General features: G+C 42.9%; 1 long non-coding RNA gene across 1 annotated transcript; it reads left to right on the top strand.

Moving 5' to 3' along the window:
• The first annotated feature begins 7,038 nt into the window (after positions 1 to 7,038).
• Positions 7,039 to 20,189, top strand: LOC116737942. The gene is made up of 3 exons (XR_004343299.1): positions 7,039 to 7,248; positions 8,541 to 8,692; positions 19,040 to 20,189. It is a non-coding gene; the product is annotated as an uncharacterized LOC116737942 (long non-coding RNA).
• Positions 20,190 to 20,671: the final 482 nt, after the last annotated feature.

The raw sequence follows: 20,671 nt of genomic DNA, 5'->3' as shown, positions 1-20,671 counted from the left end.
CGACTGAGCCATCCGGGCGCCCCTAAAAGGGGCAGACTTTAGATTAAACAAGCAGAGTGGTACGACCTACAGGGCCAGGTAGGTGAGAAGCACGCCCAGAGGCTCAACTCCGCCAAGGAAGGGGCAGCTAGAAGGTGGGAGTAGGAAATGAGGTTCTGGGACCTTTGACTCTTAGCTAAGAGACCCCCCCCCACCCCCACCGCCTCCCAGGCTGCTCTTGGGGGGAAGGCTGCCCCAGGCCTTGGGCTCGGATATTGCCAGGGAAGCCAGTGGGTGAATTTGCCCTCAGAACAGGAATAAGACACCGCCCCCCGGGGGGCAGATGGAAAGGGGACTGGAGGTAGATAAGGACAGGGAACAGTCATCAGACCCAGCCATAGCCCAGTGGTGCTTGCCTTGGGGACAATTTCTGGAAGAATACTCACACTGGTGGCTAATTTCATGATAAAGGCTCAGCAGGTGAACAGGATGCCTCAAAACCAGAGTCCGGTGAACTTGCCAAGCTCCAAACGCAAGGGAACTTCAGAGAAACAAGAGGCCCTGATGGTTTGTCTGGCCCATCCCCTCTTTGGTTCCCTTTTTTAGCTCCACGTCTGTAAGGAAGGCTTCATTAGGAAGGACCGGGTGTTTCCTTCTTCTTCTATGTGTGCACGTCACCAGGCCTGCAAACGAGACCCAGACCACCCCCACCACGCGTCTGTGAGCAGATATATTTAAATTTCTTTAAGCTTGGGTGACATCCTCGGATGAGGAGCTCTAAGTACCAAGAATTATTGTTATTACTATGTAGTTACTGCCTAGCATGCAGCGAATTACCCTGTCCTGCTGTGTAAAAGATGTATAGTGGGATGGGGAAGTGCGGAAGGAGGAGAGGCGTGGGGATGTGAGAACCAGAGTGAAAAGTACTCAGGAGGAGCCCGACAGGAGCGCCCCGTGCATGGGCTCTTCACTCTTACGGCTGGAAGCAAAAAACGATTGCTTTCCACTCAGCAAACATAGGACGCCATGAAGACGCTAGGACTGGAGAAAAAGCACGGCCCAGGGCCTGAAGGCATGGAATTGTATCCCCAATTCCGAAACTTAGGACTGGTGCCTTGGACAAGCCAGTGAGTCTGTCTGGGTCTTAGTTCGTGCCACCTGGCCCATAGAAGGCTCCAAATAACTACAGCAATTCCTGTTACTACTGGCACTGCTGCTATTATCCGGCCTTGATCCAGTTGTCAATGATCTGCAGGACCCAGGACATTATCTGAAGCACTGTTTTCCCAGGATTTCCCAGGAGGGGTCACCAAAGAGATCCAGGAGAAATGGACACCGGCAGCCACTGTGGAACCACCCACCCAAAGGGGTCTAATGGATGCCTCCCAGAATTGCCAAGGAATTCTGGGTCTCAATTCAACCTAAAAACAGTTGTTGAGAGGTGGCGGTGTTGTTAATGAACTCTGGGTCTCTGTTTATGGAAGAGTAGCCAATATGGCCCACCTCCAGCTCCCCACCAAATCTGGAGACTATTCCGGAAACCTCTGCTGACCACTGTGCATCCAATTCCTCTCCAAGGTATCAGGAGCAGATGTGGGGCGGGTGGTCTTTATTGAGACTTCACGCTACATCTCTGCTTCGTCTACACCACACAGGGCAGGGACAACCTCTGTGGTTATACAGTCACCATACAAGCTTTGCCAGACCTAGGGGACTCTATTTTGAGAAGTATCAGACTTCTGCCCACAGAGAACTAACGATAGAGGAGGTAAGACAAAGCCTCCAGGGAAAGATGACTGACAGTACAAAGTGAGGATCGACTGGAGAGCAGTGCAATTCCAGTTCAGATTCAGAGACTCCTGAAGTTCAGCTTCAGTAGTCAGAGGCTGCTTCACTGCTTCCTGGAGATCATGGCGCAACTCAGTATAAGAACATCAGATCTAGATGCAAATAAATACCCACCCCCACGGACACACAATGGTACACTTAGGTGATGTGTAGATGCTGTCGAACCAAGGTAAAAAATGATCGTGTCTCAATAACTAGTTGCCTGATTTACGGATGGGTTGACGCTGGTAGTTGGCTTTTTTTCCCACTCAATTGTTTGAAATGACCTGATGATTTCGGGACATCTACCTAAAAGCCCCACTCCCCTCCTTCCAGGCATTGATGGATATGAATTGATTAAAAAGAACAGGCTTCACCCTGAATAAAAGAAGCACAGCACAGGACTGGCAGCAACTATTGGGCTGTTGGGCATACGAGCTGTGCCCCCCACCTCTCACTTCCCTCTCTTACGGGGGTTCCTTCCACCCATCCCACCCCGGTCGTTCCTGCACGGTGGGACTTCGGCAGTGAGTATGGTAAGTGGTCACTCACCAAAAGGTTAATTGAAAGGTGTCCTTTCCATCTTCCCTCTTAAAGGCTCAAGAATATGTCTCGAATGCCTCTATCACATTAATAGAAGAAAACAAACCCTTTTAAAAAAGGAAAAAAGACCCCACCGAACAGAACAGGCTTTGAGACACCAAGCAGGCTAAACTCCATCGGCACATTTTATTGATTTGTTTTCTATTTCAGAGAAACAGGGCAACTCAGAAGACTGAGAAACACCCGGGGCTTCCAGATGAGGCTCGGGGCACACCTCACGAATGCGTGTGTCCTGTTTAGGATGGAACCATTTTGAAACCTGCTTCCTGCCATCATGCCAGACCTTAGTGAATTAATTTAGGTTTAGAAAAACAAACACCTTCTTGGTATGTGGTAGCATTTCACTGGGCTACAAAGTGGGATCAGAGGGGTCTGAACGTCTCAGTCTCACTTACGAGACAGAATTTCAGAGGCCGAATAAGGTGCCCTGTGTCGCCCATCTGCTTTCTAGACAGGGCAGGGAAGGTGGAGGAGGGTTAGGGAGAACTGGTGTGTGAGAAAGCAATGGGTTATTTTGAGGCCTTTTCCTTAAAATAGTGAAAGAATAATTGCATTGTCTGCTGTACTAAAAGTTTTCTTTTTTTTTTAATTTTAAAAAAATGGTTTATTTTTGACAGAGAGAGAGAGAGACAGAGCATGAGCAGGGGAGGGGCAGAGAGAGAGGGAGACGAGAATCTGAAGCAGGCTCCGGGCTCTGAGATGTCAGCACAGAGCCCGACGCGGGGCTCGAACTCACGAACCGCAAGATCATGACCTGAGCTGAAGTCGGATGCTCAACCGACTGAGCCACCCAGGCACCCCTGTACTAAAAGTTTTCATTAGATGATCTGGCTTTGCTCTTAAAAAAAAAAAAAAAAGTACAAGAGACGTGAACTACACAACATGCCAACGAGAGAAGCTAATGCTTCTATTGTTGCAGATATTTTACAGAAGATTGTCCATTGCAGATTGTGACACATTCCCGACACATTCTCTCCCTCCTGCTCCTTCTCGCAGTTGGCTTTGAGGAAACACGCTTCTAAGTTTGAGAATTCATCTTGTCTGATTAATGATGTGTACATAGAGATTTCCGTCTCATCTTCCTTCTCCTGGTCTTTTTTATTCCGTTGTTTGCTGTGCTACAACCCCGCGGATAGATGGTTCTGCCGTGATAAATGTAAAGTTTGCATAAGCCATGTAACAGCAGGACAACCTATTATCACTGTACATTTTCCATGGCTGTGCAAACCTCTGTAGGCTATTTTATTGCTAATAGATCCACAGAGAAACAGTAGTGATTTTACGACTCTTTTTAAAATGGAAATTCATGTTTGAGAAATACAACTGGGAGGAAACAGATGTAAACCACTTAAGCATTTGCAGAAAATTGAGATGCACACTCTTATTTACAGACCTACATAGCCTCCATCGCTTTATTTTCAAAATTAAAATAAGCAATCTGTTTACCATGGGAAATGAGGAACTGTAAACTTGTTGGTTTTCCTTTTACACGGCAATGGCCGCCATCGTTGGGTTTAACGGCAGAGGTGAAACAGGATGGCAATTTTTTCCCCTTAGATTTTATTGTCTATAACACATTCCCTCTGTAATCTGTGCGAGAGGTAGGCGAGTGGGAAAGATTTTAGCATAACTGTATGTCTGAACTCACATTATGCTCTAACAGCTAAAATGATTATCGCACACATTAGAAGGATTTTAACCAAGTACTTAACACTACCTGTAAATTGCTTAAAATATTGGAAGAGCCGACCAACCTCTGCAGAATGTGCTTTTATGTGTCCAAATGCAAAAGCACAACCCATCCAAAAATGTTTATTCTTGACTTGTCCCAACCTTCTCGTATATTCGGGAATTGTGAAAAATCTCATATATCGGAGAGGAGATGTAAATTGAAGCGTCATGGAACAACACATTGACAATGTCTATGCGTTGGGTTTATCAGAGCGAGTTTCTTATAACATGTGGAGGCCCCTCTAATTTTTATTGTTTGGGGTTTTTTTTTGTTTGTTGTGTTTTAACGTTTATGTATTTTTGAGACAGAGAGAGACAGAGCATGAATGGGGGAGGGGCAGAGAGAGAGGGAGACACAGAATCGGAAGCAGGCTCCAGGCTCTGAGCCATCAGCCCAGAGCCCGACGCGGGGCTCGAACTCACGGACCGCGAGATCGTGACCTGAGCTGAAGTCGGACGCTTAACCGACTGAGCTACCCAGGTTCCCCTGGGGTTTTTTGTTTGTTTGTTTGTTTGTTTTTAGTTTTGAAACCACACTTTAAAAAATTGCGGGTAAATATACATAACATAAATTTTGTCATTTTAGCCATTTCTACATGTACAATTCAGCAGCACGAAGTCCATTCACAGTGTTGTGCAACCACCACCGTCTCCAGAAATTTTTCATCTCCCCAAACAGAAACTCTACCCATTGATCATCAGCTCTTTATCACCCCTCCCCAGGCCCCTTGCAACTTCTGCCCTACTTCCTGTCACTACGAATGTGACTGCTTGAGGCACCTTACATAAGTAGAGTTATACGGTATATGTTCTTGTGTGTCAGGTTCATTTCATGTAGTATATAATGTATTCAGGTCCGTCTGTGGTGTGGGACGTGTCAGAATGTTTTTTCCTTTTTAAGCCTGAATGGTATTCCTTGTGTATACACGCCAAATTTTGTTATGCCCTCGCCTGATTTTAACATTGAGGAGTACTTCCAGCACCACGGGGATGGTGGTGGCCCGCCTGTTGCTGAGCCCCGCAAAGCAGCCCACAGCAAGCCAAGGAGAAGGACAGCGGCCCAGCACCAGATCTACAGAGTGAGGCAGGGAGGCCTCTCCTGTGTGATCCATACCTTTCCTGGTCTCTGTGTAATTCCCAGCTGTGTGAGCCTTTTGAGTTCATCCCAGATCTTTACTGTAAATGTGAAAGGAGGCTAAGCCAAACCCTCTTAGAGACCGAAATTCTTCTTGGAGACAAGTTATCATGGATTTCAGCCCAAGGTCAGAGAATGGGACACGTTCTCCGTCTTCCTTTGCAACCTCATTGCCCCCGCAAAGCCATCCCTTCCACCATCTTGGAGGAGCATTGGAAAGACTCCCTGATCCAGCTCTTGGGTCACAGCCAGGAAGGCACAGCCACAGCGAGCCAGCCTCTGAGCAGACCCATTCTCAGTGAAAACCATACTGTATGGAGACGGTATTGAGTACATTCACAAACCGATTTGCCATGCCACTCCTCCCTTTACACTGGGGGAATGAAGTGCCCACCATTGACCTTGTTATCTCATGGCCCGTGTGATGTATAGGGGCTTCTGTTCACAGCCCCTGTGGTGACATAAGCTAATTACGGACACGTGTGGAGGAAGCTTCACGACTCAACCTCTATCACTGCCCGCAGTCACCACAGTTTTCCACGGACTCACCCCTGTTCGCTGCATTGCTGCGTGTCGTGACCAACAAAGCAGGGGTTTTCACAGTACCTGTAAAATTAATTTCTGTCATTGGTGTATTATCTGATGACTAAATAACCTTGGGGTTTTGCCTAAACATCTCTGACAGTTTACAAGGGAAAACGGACATTTGTCAAGTGCAAATCTTATTAATGGAGAGATTCCGTGGCATCGACAAAAAATTTTCGTATACGTGTATTTATCCTACACAGCAACAATCCTGTGAGGTGTTGAGGATAGCTCTGTGATCCCCACTTTATTGACCAGGCCAGGCGACTTGTCCACGGACTTCAAGCCAAGGTGCTGCCACCTGCCCTTCCCAGCAACGCTGGCCTCATCTCAACGCCTTCTCCCTTTCTCTGTTGATGTCCTCTCCCAAAGTGCTCTCACCATTCGCTCTTTGCTTAGCACCTCTGCAACCATTTTCCCTTTTCTCTCCCATGCCTTCCTCAAAATTTTGCCTTCACTTTTGACTTCACTCACTCCTCAGCCACCTTCCCTGGACCAGGAAACACTTGGTCCTGCCTCTCCTCAAGGCTCTGGATGTTGCCAGGCTCGGGCCACCTCCTCATCCTGGTGACAGTGTCCCAGAGGCCAAAAGTCAAATACGGCTTCTCCTAAATCCACTTCTCCCATGCTTGAAACATTTTTCCTGTTAGGCGTTGCATCGAGATACTTTGTTTTGTTTTTGTTTTGTTTGGAGTGTTTTTGTTTGTTTGTTTTTTGTTAGCAATCTGATTTGTCTGTTCATGACCTTAGGAGCCATCATCTTTTCTCTCTTTAAATTCTCCCTGTGCTCTCTTTGCATCTGCTCTAATTCACCCCCCCAACCACACCCCATTCACACTCCCAGAATGTCCCGCCACTCTCACATGTACTAATATTCATGCTAACGGTTCTTCAGTGTTACCTAAATATCAGACATATGTTCTCTTAATTAATCCTTGAAATAACCCCATGAGATAGGCTTCGTTATTAATCCCATTTTACAGATGAGGAAACTGAGGCACGGAAAGATTCCATTAACTTGCTCAACGTCATCCAGCTGGTCAGTGGAGGACAGGGGTTTGAACCCAGGTAGCTGGACTCCAGAGCACATTAAGTGCTACACCCCAGGTAGCTCCCTGCAATTCGTCACCATCTGCCGCCCTCCCTGTCACACTACTTCCTTCTTGAAGAGAATGAATCGTGTACTTGACCTTGGTCTGCTAAGCGAAATAGCAAGAAAGTTCCTCCAACTTTCCTGACACATTTTTTTTTCTTTTTGCTGGCCTCCAGAACAAAGCCAATGTATCTGCTGATGAAGCTCAAGGACTAAATGACTTGCGAACGTGGTCCTGGGTTCCATTTCAGCCAACAGCCGGAGGGCTGGCTGGCTGGGCACCTGTTCCTCCCCGGTAAGGAGCATTCATACCATATGCTGTCTCTCTTATTTTCCTCTACCTTGCACAGAAGCTTCCAGGAATCTTTTCAGTCCTCTTCTCTTCTAGCTCTCCTGGAAGGTGAAAGAGGCAAGCAGCCAGTTCGGGCCTTTTCTCTGACCTTGGATTCCTGCGCATCTCTTCATCATCACAATCTGAACTGCAGCTGTGTCTTGCTTCCCTTTCCGGCTGACTTGCCCTAAATGCCACCGTAGTGCCTCTGAGCCAAACCAGGGGAAAGGTGTTTCTTGCTCTGAATTTCCAAATTCGTGCAGATTCATTCTGGCCACTACGGGTGTTCTGGGAATTTCCTTTCTTTTCCCCATCCCCTGCAGGCTCTGCCCAACATTTATCCAGTCATTTCCTCCCTCTTCGGGTTCCCATCTCCTGTCAGCCGCGCCCAGATACATGGCTTCGTTGAACATGTGTTGAGTCTCACAGCACCTGTGAGATGCGGAGAGATGGGTGCTAATATCCCCAAGGGATGCTTCCGAGGGAATTCGCTTCTGACTTACTCAACATGATAACTTCCTCTTCTTCCAGGAAACCTTCCTGGATTACCCTTCTCAGTCACTGGCCTTTCTCTGTATTCACAGCATCTACTTTCTGGCTTCTATATTCTACAATTCATCCTATTTTGCCTTGTGGCATTACTGTCATGAGTTGTTATTAATGTCTCATATATTTATGCTTTTGTCTCCTCAACTAAATTTTAACTTCCTTGAAGGGGTTTATACTTCTGGATATTCTTCATACTGCCTTGATTTCAGTAATTTCGCTATTTGATTTAAGCTCTGGTTGGATAGCGAAATACATGTTATAGAGTGCCCCAAGCAAGAGGATTTGGTGAGTCATTTTGAAATTCCATGAGTTCTAGTTAATCGTTTTCCCTTTTGCCAATTGGCATTCTATTTCTAAATGAATGAACGAACAAAGGAGCTAACAGCAAGCAGGCTATCCTCCGGTTCATCATCAGAAATAAGAAAATAGTTTTCCAGCATGACTATGTGGCCTGAAAATGGCATTTTTAAAAACTATCAAAAATATGAAACAATCCCTTTATGGGCAGCAGTATTGTTTCCGGGTTAAGAAGATGCATGCTATGGATTGAATTCTGTCCTCCCAAAATTCGTATGTTGAAGTCCTAACCCCTCGTGCCCATTGTATGTGATCATATTCAGAGAAAAGGTCTTTAAAGGTGTGATTAAGTTAAAATGAGGTGCTTAAGGTTGGCCCTAATCTAGTATGAATGTGTCCTTATAAAAAAGAGGAAATTTGGACCACATGGAGAGAGACACAGTAGAGGAATGACCATGTGAAGACACAGCAAAGAGGTGGCCACCTGCAAGCCAAAGAAAGAGGTCTCAGGAGGAGCCACACCTGCTGACATCTTGATCTTGGACTTCTAGCCTCCAGAACTGTAAGAAAATACATTCCTGTTGTTTAAGCCATCCAGGCTGTGTGGCATTTTGTTATGGTGACCTGAGCAAGCTAATACAATGTAATTTGTACAATGCAATACTCAAACTTCGTATTTCTTCTCTGTCATTTAGTCACAGACCGAATGCCTTGGGGGCATGTGATTTAAGTTGTTCGTCAGTTTCCTCCTCTGCAAAACGGGACTAGCCACACCTACGTCTCTGTGTTGGTAGGTGACAGAGTTCAGGGTTAAAGACTGGGCTTTGGAGTGGGATGGTCCAGAGTTGGAGTCCAGGCTCTACAGCATATCAGCGGTGGCATCTTGGGGACTGTTCCCTAACTGCTTCATGATGTTTTGATGAAAATTAAATGAAGGCTGTCACACTAATTCTCAGTAAATATTAGCTTCTCTCTCTTATTCAGGGGAAAGCAAGTCTCAGCCAGTGGGTCTCAAATGCCGGATCATCCTACCAGGAGGTGAACATAGCAAGTTGTTTTGGCCTGATGCTACTAAAGGTTTAATTCTTCTAACTCCCTTTGTTGTGATTCTATACTCACAGCACAACCTTCTGACTGCTTCCCCAGGGCTCTGCCAAAGACCTTGGTGACTGGGTGTTCCAGCTCCTCTGACAATTGTATTTCTCGTTGTGATTCTGCCACTTACCAGCTAGCTTGGGCAGCGACTGAATTCCTTTGTCTTCATTTTCTAATTTGCAGAAAGGGGAGAATGTCAACTGGATATCGTGATAAGTCGAGAAGGAAAAGTGGCAATAGAAACAACAGCAGCTAACAAATATGGAGCACTTAGCGTGGGGGGAGGCACGTGCTAAGTGCTTTGCAAACATGATCTCATTAAATGAGATACTGATAAGTCTTGGTAGAGTACCTGGCACACTATAAACACTCAGTAAACGGTGGCAGGTAAATGACTGTGGCGAACAGGAGATTATTTCCCATGTAGCTTATTGCTAGGAGTAGAATATGCTGATTGTGCCCATCTATTTTGCCCATCCAAGTATTTCAGGGCATGTAACAGATTTCTGAATTTGAAATGATATATTGGCACTCTGCTTTAATGCCTCCATGTCAAAAGTATGGTTAGCGTGTCCATTCCCGAGAAACAGATCACCTCTGGGTGTGCTGACAAAGTCAGATTTCTAATCTTAAGAGACAAAAGACTAAACTTTGTTTTGGAAGATTCACCAAGCTCATGAATAGAGGGGGGGTTTTCTTTTTTTTTTTTTTTGACCTTCTGATTGTGGTAAACTGTTTTCAGTGGGTCTGCTATAATCCACTGTGTGAATTTAGCGTAATTCTCGTAACTATTTTAGCATAATTCATGTAACCGTTTCCTTATTCAAAGACATCTCAACTTAAAACTTTTTTTTTTTTCACAAATGACACTACAAAGAGCACGATTGTGTATGAGATTTTGTTTGGGCTGTGAAATGTTTTCAAACAAGCTAAGTGATGTTGGAATGATGTCAATTATCGAGTTCACCCACCAGCCTGCCCTTAAAGAACTCTGAGGAACGAAGCTGGCTCTCCTCTTTCTTGTATCTGGTGCCCATGGTAGGCCCCCTGGAGGAGGGTGGATGGGACTGAGATGGCCATAGGGTAAGAGAGGCAGAGGCTTCAGGACCGGTCCCCTGGGGTACGCAGGGAGTCACTGACCAAGCCATTTGCGGAGAACACGTCTCGTCTGCTAACTCATTGTCCCTGACTCTAATCGTCAGAGCTGGCAACGCAGGCTGCACTTTGGAGTTGGTGCCTTCAACAGCCATGTCTTCAGGGGGTGCATGTGGGGCAATCAAGACTATTGAGAATGTAAGTTAAGGTTGTTGCTTCCAGCCACACACATTCCACTCGCAGGCTGATTAGTACACTGAAGAGCTCTCATTGACATTTCGTGGTTTAACATAAAGATTTCTTATGCATAGCTCAGGAAAGAGAGACAGATTTTGAAACAGCTGTCTAATATCTCTGTCAACATAGAAATTAAATAGATTTAGGAACTTCAGAAAAACATACGCGCATTTAATGCCCAGTAATGATCAATTCCAATTTCCAGTTGCAGAAATAGGAATTGTTTTCAATGTGTTCTGTGGGTTATTCCAAATAAACATCTGGCATCATTTTATTTCTTTTTAATCATTTGAATGGTGATATTGTAAGTCTATCTATTTATTTGTCCGGCTATAGAGCTGATGATAATGCCTCCATCATCTTTCAAATGAAAGCATTAAATTGTCTTAAAGTAACCATTTCACATTTAGCATATATCAACTTTGAATTACAGACTTCCTCCAAGTTAGTAGCCATTCTTTTTTTCTTTACCAGTGATAATGAAAGACAGAAACACCACCTTGCCTTCAGGGTCAGAAATGTGTTTGTGTTGGAATGAGATCAACTCTTTGTTTTCCATATCGTGGAGAGAGTGCACACAGAAGAGAGATCCAAAACTCAAGACTAGGGTGTGATGTTCTTTTAGTCGACTTGTTAGTCTCAACCAATCAAAAAGACCATCCCCATCTAGGCAGCTTGTAAGTGAGAGGAGAAGCTTTGCCTGATTTGGGTTCAAATCCCGGCTCGCTCCTTTCTAACTTTGTGGCCTTGATCAACGTGACTCACTTCGCAGAGTCCCAAGTTCTTCATCTTCGGCACAGATGAAGGAACGTTATTAATACGTTAATTACATAACGTAATTAATACGTTATTAATACGTTATTAATGAAATGCTGAATATGGAGCGTCTCCAGACCCTGAACATGGTAGGTGCAGAATAGATGACAGCCATCCTTATCATGAGGACAAATCCAAAGCCACCGAGCCCTCAGCTCAGTCTACTCTGCACTGAATTTGAGAAAATGGGCTGAAATGAATTAGGCTAGGTACCTGCAAAGGTAATCCATTTATTTACCCATTTGTTGTTATAATAACAAGAGCAAAAGGAAACTAACTTGAGTCTAGATGCCCAACCTCTTCCTCTCTCAGAGGAGCACCTCAAACAAATGAGCAGTTCGGCTCCTGTTCAGGAAGAAAACATGGGAACTCACACCCGCTGAGAGCAATAGAAATTAATCAGAATTACAGATCATGTTAGTAAGAGGTTACTTTGGAACTCTGAGAACAGTTTTAGTTATGGTTGATTTAGGCTAGTGTGAGATTGTAAACAAAACATGCCTTCGGTCTGTAAGTCCCGTAGCTTCTTTGGGGGTAATTTTAAAGAAATACAGCAGTGCGTAGAGTTACAGCTCTCCATGACCTTCCACGAATGCCGATGCACATCTGGGCCAATCAAAGGTGATACTACACTCAGTAAAAGCTTGGTATAAAGTGGTTTTTCTACTGCACTGAATTTGCTGTCCCCTAGAAAAGGGCTAACATCCCCATTCCTGAGCATTGGATAGTATTTCAAGTGCCCTTTGCTTTACTCAAATCAAGTCCTTAAAAGTGGCAGTTCTAGGGGAGCCAGGGTGGCTCAGCCAGGGTGGTTAAGTATCCAGTTCTTGATTTCGGCTCAGGTCACGATCTCATGGTTGTGAGATCGATCCCTGCGTTGAGCTCCACGCTGTGCTTCGAGCCTGCTTGGGATTCTCTCTCTCCCTCTTTCCCTGCCCCTTTCCTGCTCTCTCTCTCTCTCTCCCTCTTCCTCTCTCTCTCTCTAAAAAAAAGTGGCAGTTCTATTTTCTGAACTCATAGGCGATATAGCATGTGGACCAACAGCTTCGGATCCCAACCCTGGTTCTAGTTGATCCTAATCATGTGACCAGTTCCCACATCTGGAAAAGGAGAGTAATTGCAGAAGGTGCCTCATGAGGGAGAAGGAAGCCGAGCTAATGCCTATGATATATTTTGCCTACCGCCTGGCACATAGTAAGTGCCCACTAAAATGATGGATTAAATAGTAGCTGTTATAGATAGAAATAATGCTGGCCCACAAATGTGAGACCGAAAATAAGTGGGAAAAGCCTAAAGAACATTATGTGCTCTTCCTTGTACTTCCCTTTTAGTCTGGTTTTCAAAAGAAGCCACCTTCAAAGGTGCCTCTTCCCCGACTGCCCTGAGGTAATACTGTTGTGTGTTTTGTGTTAATCACTCTCTGTTTCACCTAAAGTTTTCTATATATCCCTGAAAGCATGTATTTTTAGATTTGCCTCCATTTTCCCTTTTTGTTCAACATTACGTCCGTGAGACTCACCCTTGCTTTGTCGTGCCCATAATTTATGTGCTTTCGCTGCTGTATTCCTTGCTGCAAATTTCCACAGTGTGTTCATCCAATCTCTTGTTTATGGCCATCTGGGCTCTTTCCAGTCTTTGCTTCTATGAGCATCCTTACACATGTCATCTGTAGCTGGCATGCAATAATTTTTATAGGATCCTTATGATGAGCAAATTTTAGAATTTTACTGAATTCCATACCTATTACGATGCGCATGTAGTTTTTCTCCTTTAATTTCTTGATGTGGTAAATTAAAGTGAGAATTTTTCCTAATATTGAACCAATGGTGAATTTCTGGAGTAAACTCTGCTTGATCTCTTATTTGTTAAAAAAATTTGTTTTACTTTTATTTTATTTAGTATTTAGAGCACATGATCTGTCTTTATCTAGATTTGATATCAAGATTATACCAGCCTCAATAAATTACTTAAAGTCTTTCCTTCTTCTTTCTTTCTTTCTTTCTTTTTTTTTTTTTTTTTTTTTAGAGAGAGAGAGAGAGAGAGAGACAGAAAGCTGGGGGGAAGGAGAGAGGATCTCAAGTAGGCTCTAAGTGCAGCTTGGAGTCTGAAGAGGGGCTCAATCCCACAATCGTGAGATCACGACCTGAGCAGAAATCAAGACTCCCCCAACTGAATAAGCCACCCAGGTGCCCATTTCCTTCTTTCTTTCTTCCTTCCTTCCTTCCTTCCTTCCTTCCTTTGTTTTTAATGTTTTGAGAAAAGCTTGTGTAACATAACAATCACATATGACTTATGTCTTGTAAGTTTGGTAGATCTGGAGTTTTCCATGTGAAAATATTTTAATGGTTATTCAACTAGATTTCCTCCTTTATCAAAAGTACTTTGGGGGTGCCTGGGTGGCTCAGTTGGTTAAGCATCCGACTTTGGCTAGGTCATGATCTCACGGTTTGTGAGTTCGAGCCCCGCATCGGGCTCTGTGCTGACAGCTCAGAGCCCGGAGCCTTCTTCACATTCTGTGTCTCCCTCTCTCTCTGCCCCTTCCCTGCTCACACTCTGTCTCTCTCCCTCTCAAAAATAAATAAACATTAAAAAAAAAGTACTTTGGTCAATTATATTTTTCTAGAAATGTGTCCACTTTATCTATATTTCCAAATGTATCAGTAAAGAATTGTCTGAAATATTCTTAGAGTCTGCTGCACCTATAGCTTGTTCCTTTTTCTCCTTGACATTGGCAATTGGCACCTCTCTCTTTTCGAGATGAACCTTGCCAGAGGTTTGTCCGCATTGTTAGTCTTTGTGGAGAATCACTTTTCAGCTTGGTCAGCCCTCCCCGCGGTATTTTTGTCATTCTTATTTCATCAACTTCCGTCCTTTAATACTTCCTTTCTTCTACTTTGAGTTCATTGTGCTGTCATTTTTCTAATTGATTATATCATTAATTTTAAGCCTTTCTTCTTTTTAGTACGTGTTGGTCTCTGTGAAAGTACCACTTTCGTTGCATCCCACAAGATTTAAAAAAAAATTAAAACTTTTATTTTGAGATGGTTATGGAGTCACATGCAGCTGTAAGAAATAATACAGCGAGAGCACCTGTATGCTTTGTCCAGTTTCCCCAGTGGTAACATCTTACAAAACTACAGCATGAGATCACAACCAGGATATCAGCATTGACACAGCCAAGGCACAGAACATTTCCATCACTGCAGGGGCCGCTCGTGTCGCCCTTCCCATGGCCACTCTAGTTTCCTTCCTGCGCCCATCCCCTCCTCAACTCCTGCCAACAACTAATCTCTTGTTCGTGTGTTTAACTCTGTTCTCTGAAGAATGTTATATAAATGGAATCACACAGTATGTAACTTTTGAGAATTGGCTTTTTTCACTTATCATAATTCTCTGAAGATGTATCTAGACTATTGGATGTACCAATAATCAAAACATGTTCTTTTTTATTGCTGAATACTATTCCGTTGTATGGATGTACCACAATTTATTCCACCATTCACCCAATGAAAGATATTTGGGGGCGCCTGGGTGGCTCAGTTGGTTGAGCGCCTGACTTCATTTCAGCTCAGATCGTGATCTCACAGTTCGTGAGTTTGCTCCCCGCATTGGGCTCTGCACTGACAGTGCCCCTTTCTCTCTGACCCTTCCCTGCTCGCATGCTCTCTCTCAAAAATAAACTTTTTTAAAAATTGGAAAAAAAAGATACTTCGTTTGTTTCCAGTTTTTGGTTATTACCAATGAAGCTGCTGTGAACATAAGTTTTCATTTCTCCGGGATAAGTCCCCAGGAGTGCAATTGTTGGGTTATGTGATAGTTGCGTGTTTAGTTTTTTAAGAAATTGCCAAACTGTTTTTCAGAGTGGTTGTACATTTTACATTCCTACCAGCAACGTATGAGTGATCGAGTTTCTCTGCATCCTTACTGGTATTTGGTGTTGTCACTATTTTTTTTTTTTAGCTGTTCTCATAGGAGTGGTATCTCATCGTAGTTTTAATGTGCATTTTCCTAGATTAATGATGTTAAACACGTTTTCATGTGCTTATTTTCCATCTGCATATCTTTTTCAGTAACATACCTCTTCATGTCATTTGCCCATGTTCTAATTGATTAGTTTTGATTTTTGTTGTTGCGATTTGAGAGTTCTTTATATATTCTAGATACTAGTTCTTCATTCCACAAATTTCGTTGATAATATTTTTCTTATTCATTTTTCATATTAAGCATCTTCTCATTTTCACCACGAACCATGAGTAACCATGGGTCCTTTAAAACATATGCTTTAAATGTTCAAAATAAGTGGGCTTTTAGAAGTCATCTTTTTATAACTCAGTTAAAATTTAATTTCATTGTTGTCAGTAAACGTCAGTAAATGACACATACCAATTATCTGAAATTTGTCAACGCTTGATTTTGGCTTATAATATGGTCAACTTCCGTCATTGTTTTCTGTGTGCTTGAAAATAATCTCTATTCTCGCATTGTTAGAAATGCTATTTATGTATATCCATCAGAATAATCTTGTGATGTCCAATTTTCTGTGACTTTTTTTTTCTCTGCTTGATTTATCAACCACTGAATGTCTCCCTCAGTGATGGCCTATTTGTCATTTCTTCTTAGAATCTGTCAATTCTTGTTTTACATATTTTGAAGATTCATCACTAAGTACGTACAAGTTCCTAGTGAAATCTTTTAAAAAATATGTACTGATGTTCATTATCGACAGTAATGCCTTTCACCTAAGGTCAGTCTGTTTTATCTGATATTATTTTATGCTAGTTTTCTTTTGGTTACTATATGCCTGTTGTGACAGAGTGGTTCCTGCAACTCTGTCTTTCGTGATATGATTCTTCCTTTCTCTCACTTTTAGCTGGAGACTTGGTCGTCTGAGTAAAGACTACATTCCCCAGGCTCCCTTGCAGCTAGGTGTGGCCATATGACTAAGATCTGGTCAATGAGATAAAAGCAAATGGGTTGTTTGGCAGCTTCCAAGAATCTACCTTAAGATGTAACACAAGATATTCCATGTCTTCTTCTCCATCCTTCCTTCATCCTCCGTCTTGGAATGCAGATACTATCATCTTGGACCTACTGCTTAAATCAGCCCAATATGGAATCATGGGATCAAAAAAGTCTTAAGTTTCTGACAGGAGGGAGTGCCACAGACACAGAAAAAATAAATTTCTGTCTTGTTTAAGCCACTGTCATTTGGAGTTTTCTGTTACTTGCAGTCAAACCCATCTCACAATGATATACCTATCATATTTTTTTCTCTCTTTTGTTTTCAAGTTTCCATTTTCTTATATTTTATGGAAATTAATTATAAACACAACTTGTGGTTTTGGTTTTTGGTTGTTTTTTTTTTTGATGCTGTTGTATGTTCTCTTTTAATTCAACCCTGATTTGATGGCCTTAGTCTCTTAACTAGAAAGTTCAGTCCATTTCCCCCAAGTGTGATTATTAATATATGTAGTAAGAATTTTATGTATGTGTTTATTTATATCCTGCCCCAGATCACTGAGGTTTTAAGACCACTTACAGAGGCAGAGCCTTATGGTAAGATAAAATAAAATATAAAATAGTTAAAGGAATTGAGGAAAAGCAAACTGCGTTAATTAATTAATTCTCATTCCCACTTTTATTAATCAAAGACATGAAATTGCTGATAAGAACTTTTGATTAGCACATGATAACCCAAATTATCCTTATGAAATTCTACCAGGATCACAAAATAAGATAAAAATAGTATATTGAATTAAAATATATTAATGATCACACTCAATGGAAATTGAGTAAACTTTCTAGTTAAGAGACTAAGGAGATGAAAAATAAGCTTCTTTTTTGGCCTGTTTGCCTTATTCAAGTTCCATTATACTTTTGGAAATGTTATTACCCTAGGGGCCTATCCTTACCTTCACTTACCTCACTTGAGGAAGACTTACTCTGACCTCCACCCGAAATCTGGAAAAATTCATGCTTCTCTCATTGCTCTCATTCCTGCATAGACTGCTCTCCACTTGACAAAACTTTTCTTGTTCTCGTGTCTCAGCCTAAGTGTCACCTCCTCCTGGAAGTCTTCCCTGACCAGCTCATGAACTTGAGCAGACAGCCTCTACAGTGGACTGCCATCACACTCTAGCAGGGTGTGTCAGAGCTTCTGTCTCCTCATGTGGTTGCCTGTTTCCTTGTTTACACCTTCAAGTAAACTGTTGAATCCACTGAAGGTGGGCTCTTTACCTAAGTTTTTCACTGTTGTGCTACCAGTGTCCAGAGCAGTACCTAGCACAAAAGACCATGAACAATAAGTGATTATTTGATGGATGGATGGATGGATGGATGGATGAACTGATGATGCCAAGGCCACTGTAACGAATGTATATAGGATGTAACTGATACCAGTACTCCAGATTACTGGTTGACGTCTTCTCCTCTCCAATAACTCTAAAAAATATTTCCACTGGTGAGTCCCACTGACTGGCTCTAACTCCCCAAACTGAAGAGAAACTGGCCACCTTTGGTGGGTAGGCTTTAAGATGGCCCCCAGTAACCACTGCCTTCTAGCATTCATGGCTTTGTGTACTACCTTAAGTACGGACTCTCTTCCAAAAACTGGAATATGACAGCATTGATAAGATGTTACTCTGAATATTAGGAAGACTATGACTTCTGTCTTGAGTTCTCTCTCTTTTTCAATACTCTGGTGAAAGTAAGCTGCCATATTGTGGTTGGCCCTATGGAGAGATCCACATGATGTTGTGGTGCCTTCTGTGCAATAGCCTGCAAGGATCTGGGGCCAGCTGACAACCATGAACGAGCTTGGAAGCAAAGCCTTTCGCACAAGTTGAGTCTTGAAATTCTTTGGCCAACCGTAGTCCTTGAGGGCACCTCATGAGAGACCTTGAGGTAAAGGCATACAACTAGGCCACTCTTGGCTTTCTGACACACAGGAAGTGTGAGGTAATAAATGTTTCTTGTTCCAGCTGCCAGGTTTTGAAGTAATTTGTCATGGAGCAATAGATAATATACCACTGAGTGGCAACTCTAAGGTAGCCAGGCTCTGTGCTATGCACATTCATCTAGGATCTCATTTTGTTTTGGTATACATCTTCATCACCTGGGAAATGTGCTAAAACACACTTGTACAGATTTTGGAGGCTCGGAGAAGAGTTCGGTTACCTATGTTTTTAGTAGGTCCCCAGAAGATTGTGATGCACCCCAAGTGTAAGAACTAGTGCATTTCTCTTCTTGGGTTACCCATTCCTTCCTCTTTGGCAAGGTGGGGAAGGGCAGAGGGGCAGGAAGCTGCCACATCAGGTGGCCTCGCTAGAGCCAGGCTGGTGTGTGATGACTGTCATCCATGCCTCCAGGAGGCACCAGAACTAGGGAAGAGGGCAGAACAGTGAGCCGAGTGGACAGCTCAAGTTCCTCAAGCTGTAAAAGAATTGCCCAACCTGTTGCCAACAGCGAAGAGGCCATGACTGTTGGGGAAGCTGAGGATCCAATGGGAAGCTGAGAAGTGAGAGCAGTGGGTTAAGGGGAGAGGCTAGGGCCACTGTGGAGGTCAAGCACTGTCTTCTACTTGTGGTGACACGGTGGGGCAGCTGCACCTTAAACACCAGCATTATCTGACAATTGGGGCAGACTCAATTAATTTGTGACTTTCCAGGAATTACTGACTGAGAAACTGATCTTTGGCAGAGAAGAGCTGCATGAACATAACCCCTTGATCTACTATTGGGTCAGCTGGTTCCTTAAGAGACTGCTGTTGTGTGAAGGCAAGACCCCAGGACCCTGAGAACAGAAGGCCAAGGTTGGAATCCCAACTCTGCTATCACCACCGTGTGACCTTGGACAGGTCAGAGTCATCTCCCCAAGGCTCAATGTCCAAATGTAAATAGGAATAATGCCTACCCTATCGTTTTATTCTCCATGAATGGAGAATGCTCAGCACAAAGTCCACACTTAGCCAATGCTGGTAAGTTTGAGAGAGGTCTCCTTGTGGTTTTGTTTGCTATGTCTGTGATTGATCGTCCAGCAGAGTGCTTTACATACAGCTAGTACTCAAAAAATACCCGATGAATGAACAAATTCCTAAAAGTAATAAAAAAATAATGTAGTCAAAGTGATGCAGCTCGTCGAAAAAATGAGCGGGCTTATCCGGTCTTGAAACTTAGCCATGCTCAGCCCTGGTGAGATTTTGAGGCAAATAGACAAGTAACAGCAGTAAGGACACGAAGGCTATTTAATAAACAAATAAGTGAATAGTTGAAACTAAACTACTGGGTAGACATTGAATCACAGGATGTTAAATGTCCACCCGGAAAAAAATGGTGCCACGTATTTGCATCTGCTGTTAAAATTCAGTCAAATATTTAGTTATATCCACTATCTGGATATCTGGGTTAAGTTAGCCAAAAGACTGATGACTGAGTGAATTTTTTCATTTTAATTGAGTCTCTTTTGAGATCATGCAGGCTGACATACTCTTGGGGACACAACTGAAGGAAGAATTCAAGGAGGAGCCATCCCCATGAGACTCGGACTGCCTCATGAGCTCAGGTTGCAGACAGAACTTCAATGACACCAATGTCACCATTGCGAGTTCACGACAAAGGAATCATTTCGGAGTCTCTACTTGTAGATTCCATTAAAATAAAATAGGGCTTTAAAGTTTTCTAAGACCTCTATCTCACCGTTTTTAATTAATAAGAATTGCAGTATCACTTAAATATATAATCTTCTTGGAGCTATAAAGTCCAGCTGGTGGCCAATTACATTTTAATCTATTTAATGAAATTTCCTAATAAAATATCTGATCAATGAATATTTGTGTTGTGTATGCTTTCCACTAATACATGGTGACATAAATGCCTAGTCAGAGGTGCATGCGTGTTCAAATACATCAATACTGTTTAGGCTCCTCTGTCTTATAGATTTATACCTAACTTGCTTTCAATGTTTTCTGCATTTTTTCAGGCAAAATCCCTTGTTCAGTTTAAATTTCTAATATTGAAATTTATATCCACGCGTTAGTCACCAAAAGGAAATCAGTTACCGTTACCCACCGCTAAGTATTTTACATGCAGATTTTATAGAGTTGCACTAAACCAACCATTGCAAATCTATGGTGTGCCAATTTGCTGCCTTTTTTTTTTTAAGTATATTAACTGCGGGATCATAAAATAAAAGAGGTGAGAATTCCTCACCCCAATCAATGAGTCAAATGCAGCTGTTCACAAAGTCCGGGAGTTCAACTAAGTACTCAAGTGAGTCTGAACATTTCTCTCCTTAGTCTACT

This window comes from Lynx canadensis, chromosome A2 (assembly GCF_007474595.2).
Source record: "Lynx canadensis isolate LIC74 chromosome A2, mLynCan4.pri.v2, whole genome shotgun sequence".
Classification (NCBI taxonomy): Eukaryota; Metazoa; Chordata; class Mammalia; order Carnivora; family Felidae; genus Lynx; species Lynx canadensis.
The sequence above is the reverse complement of the archived record's forward strand: the minus strand, read 5'-3'. Positions and strand labels throughout refer to the sequence as shown.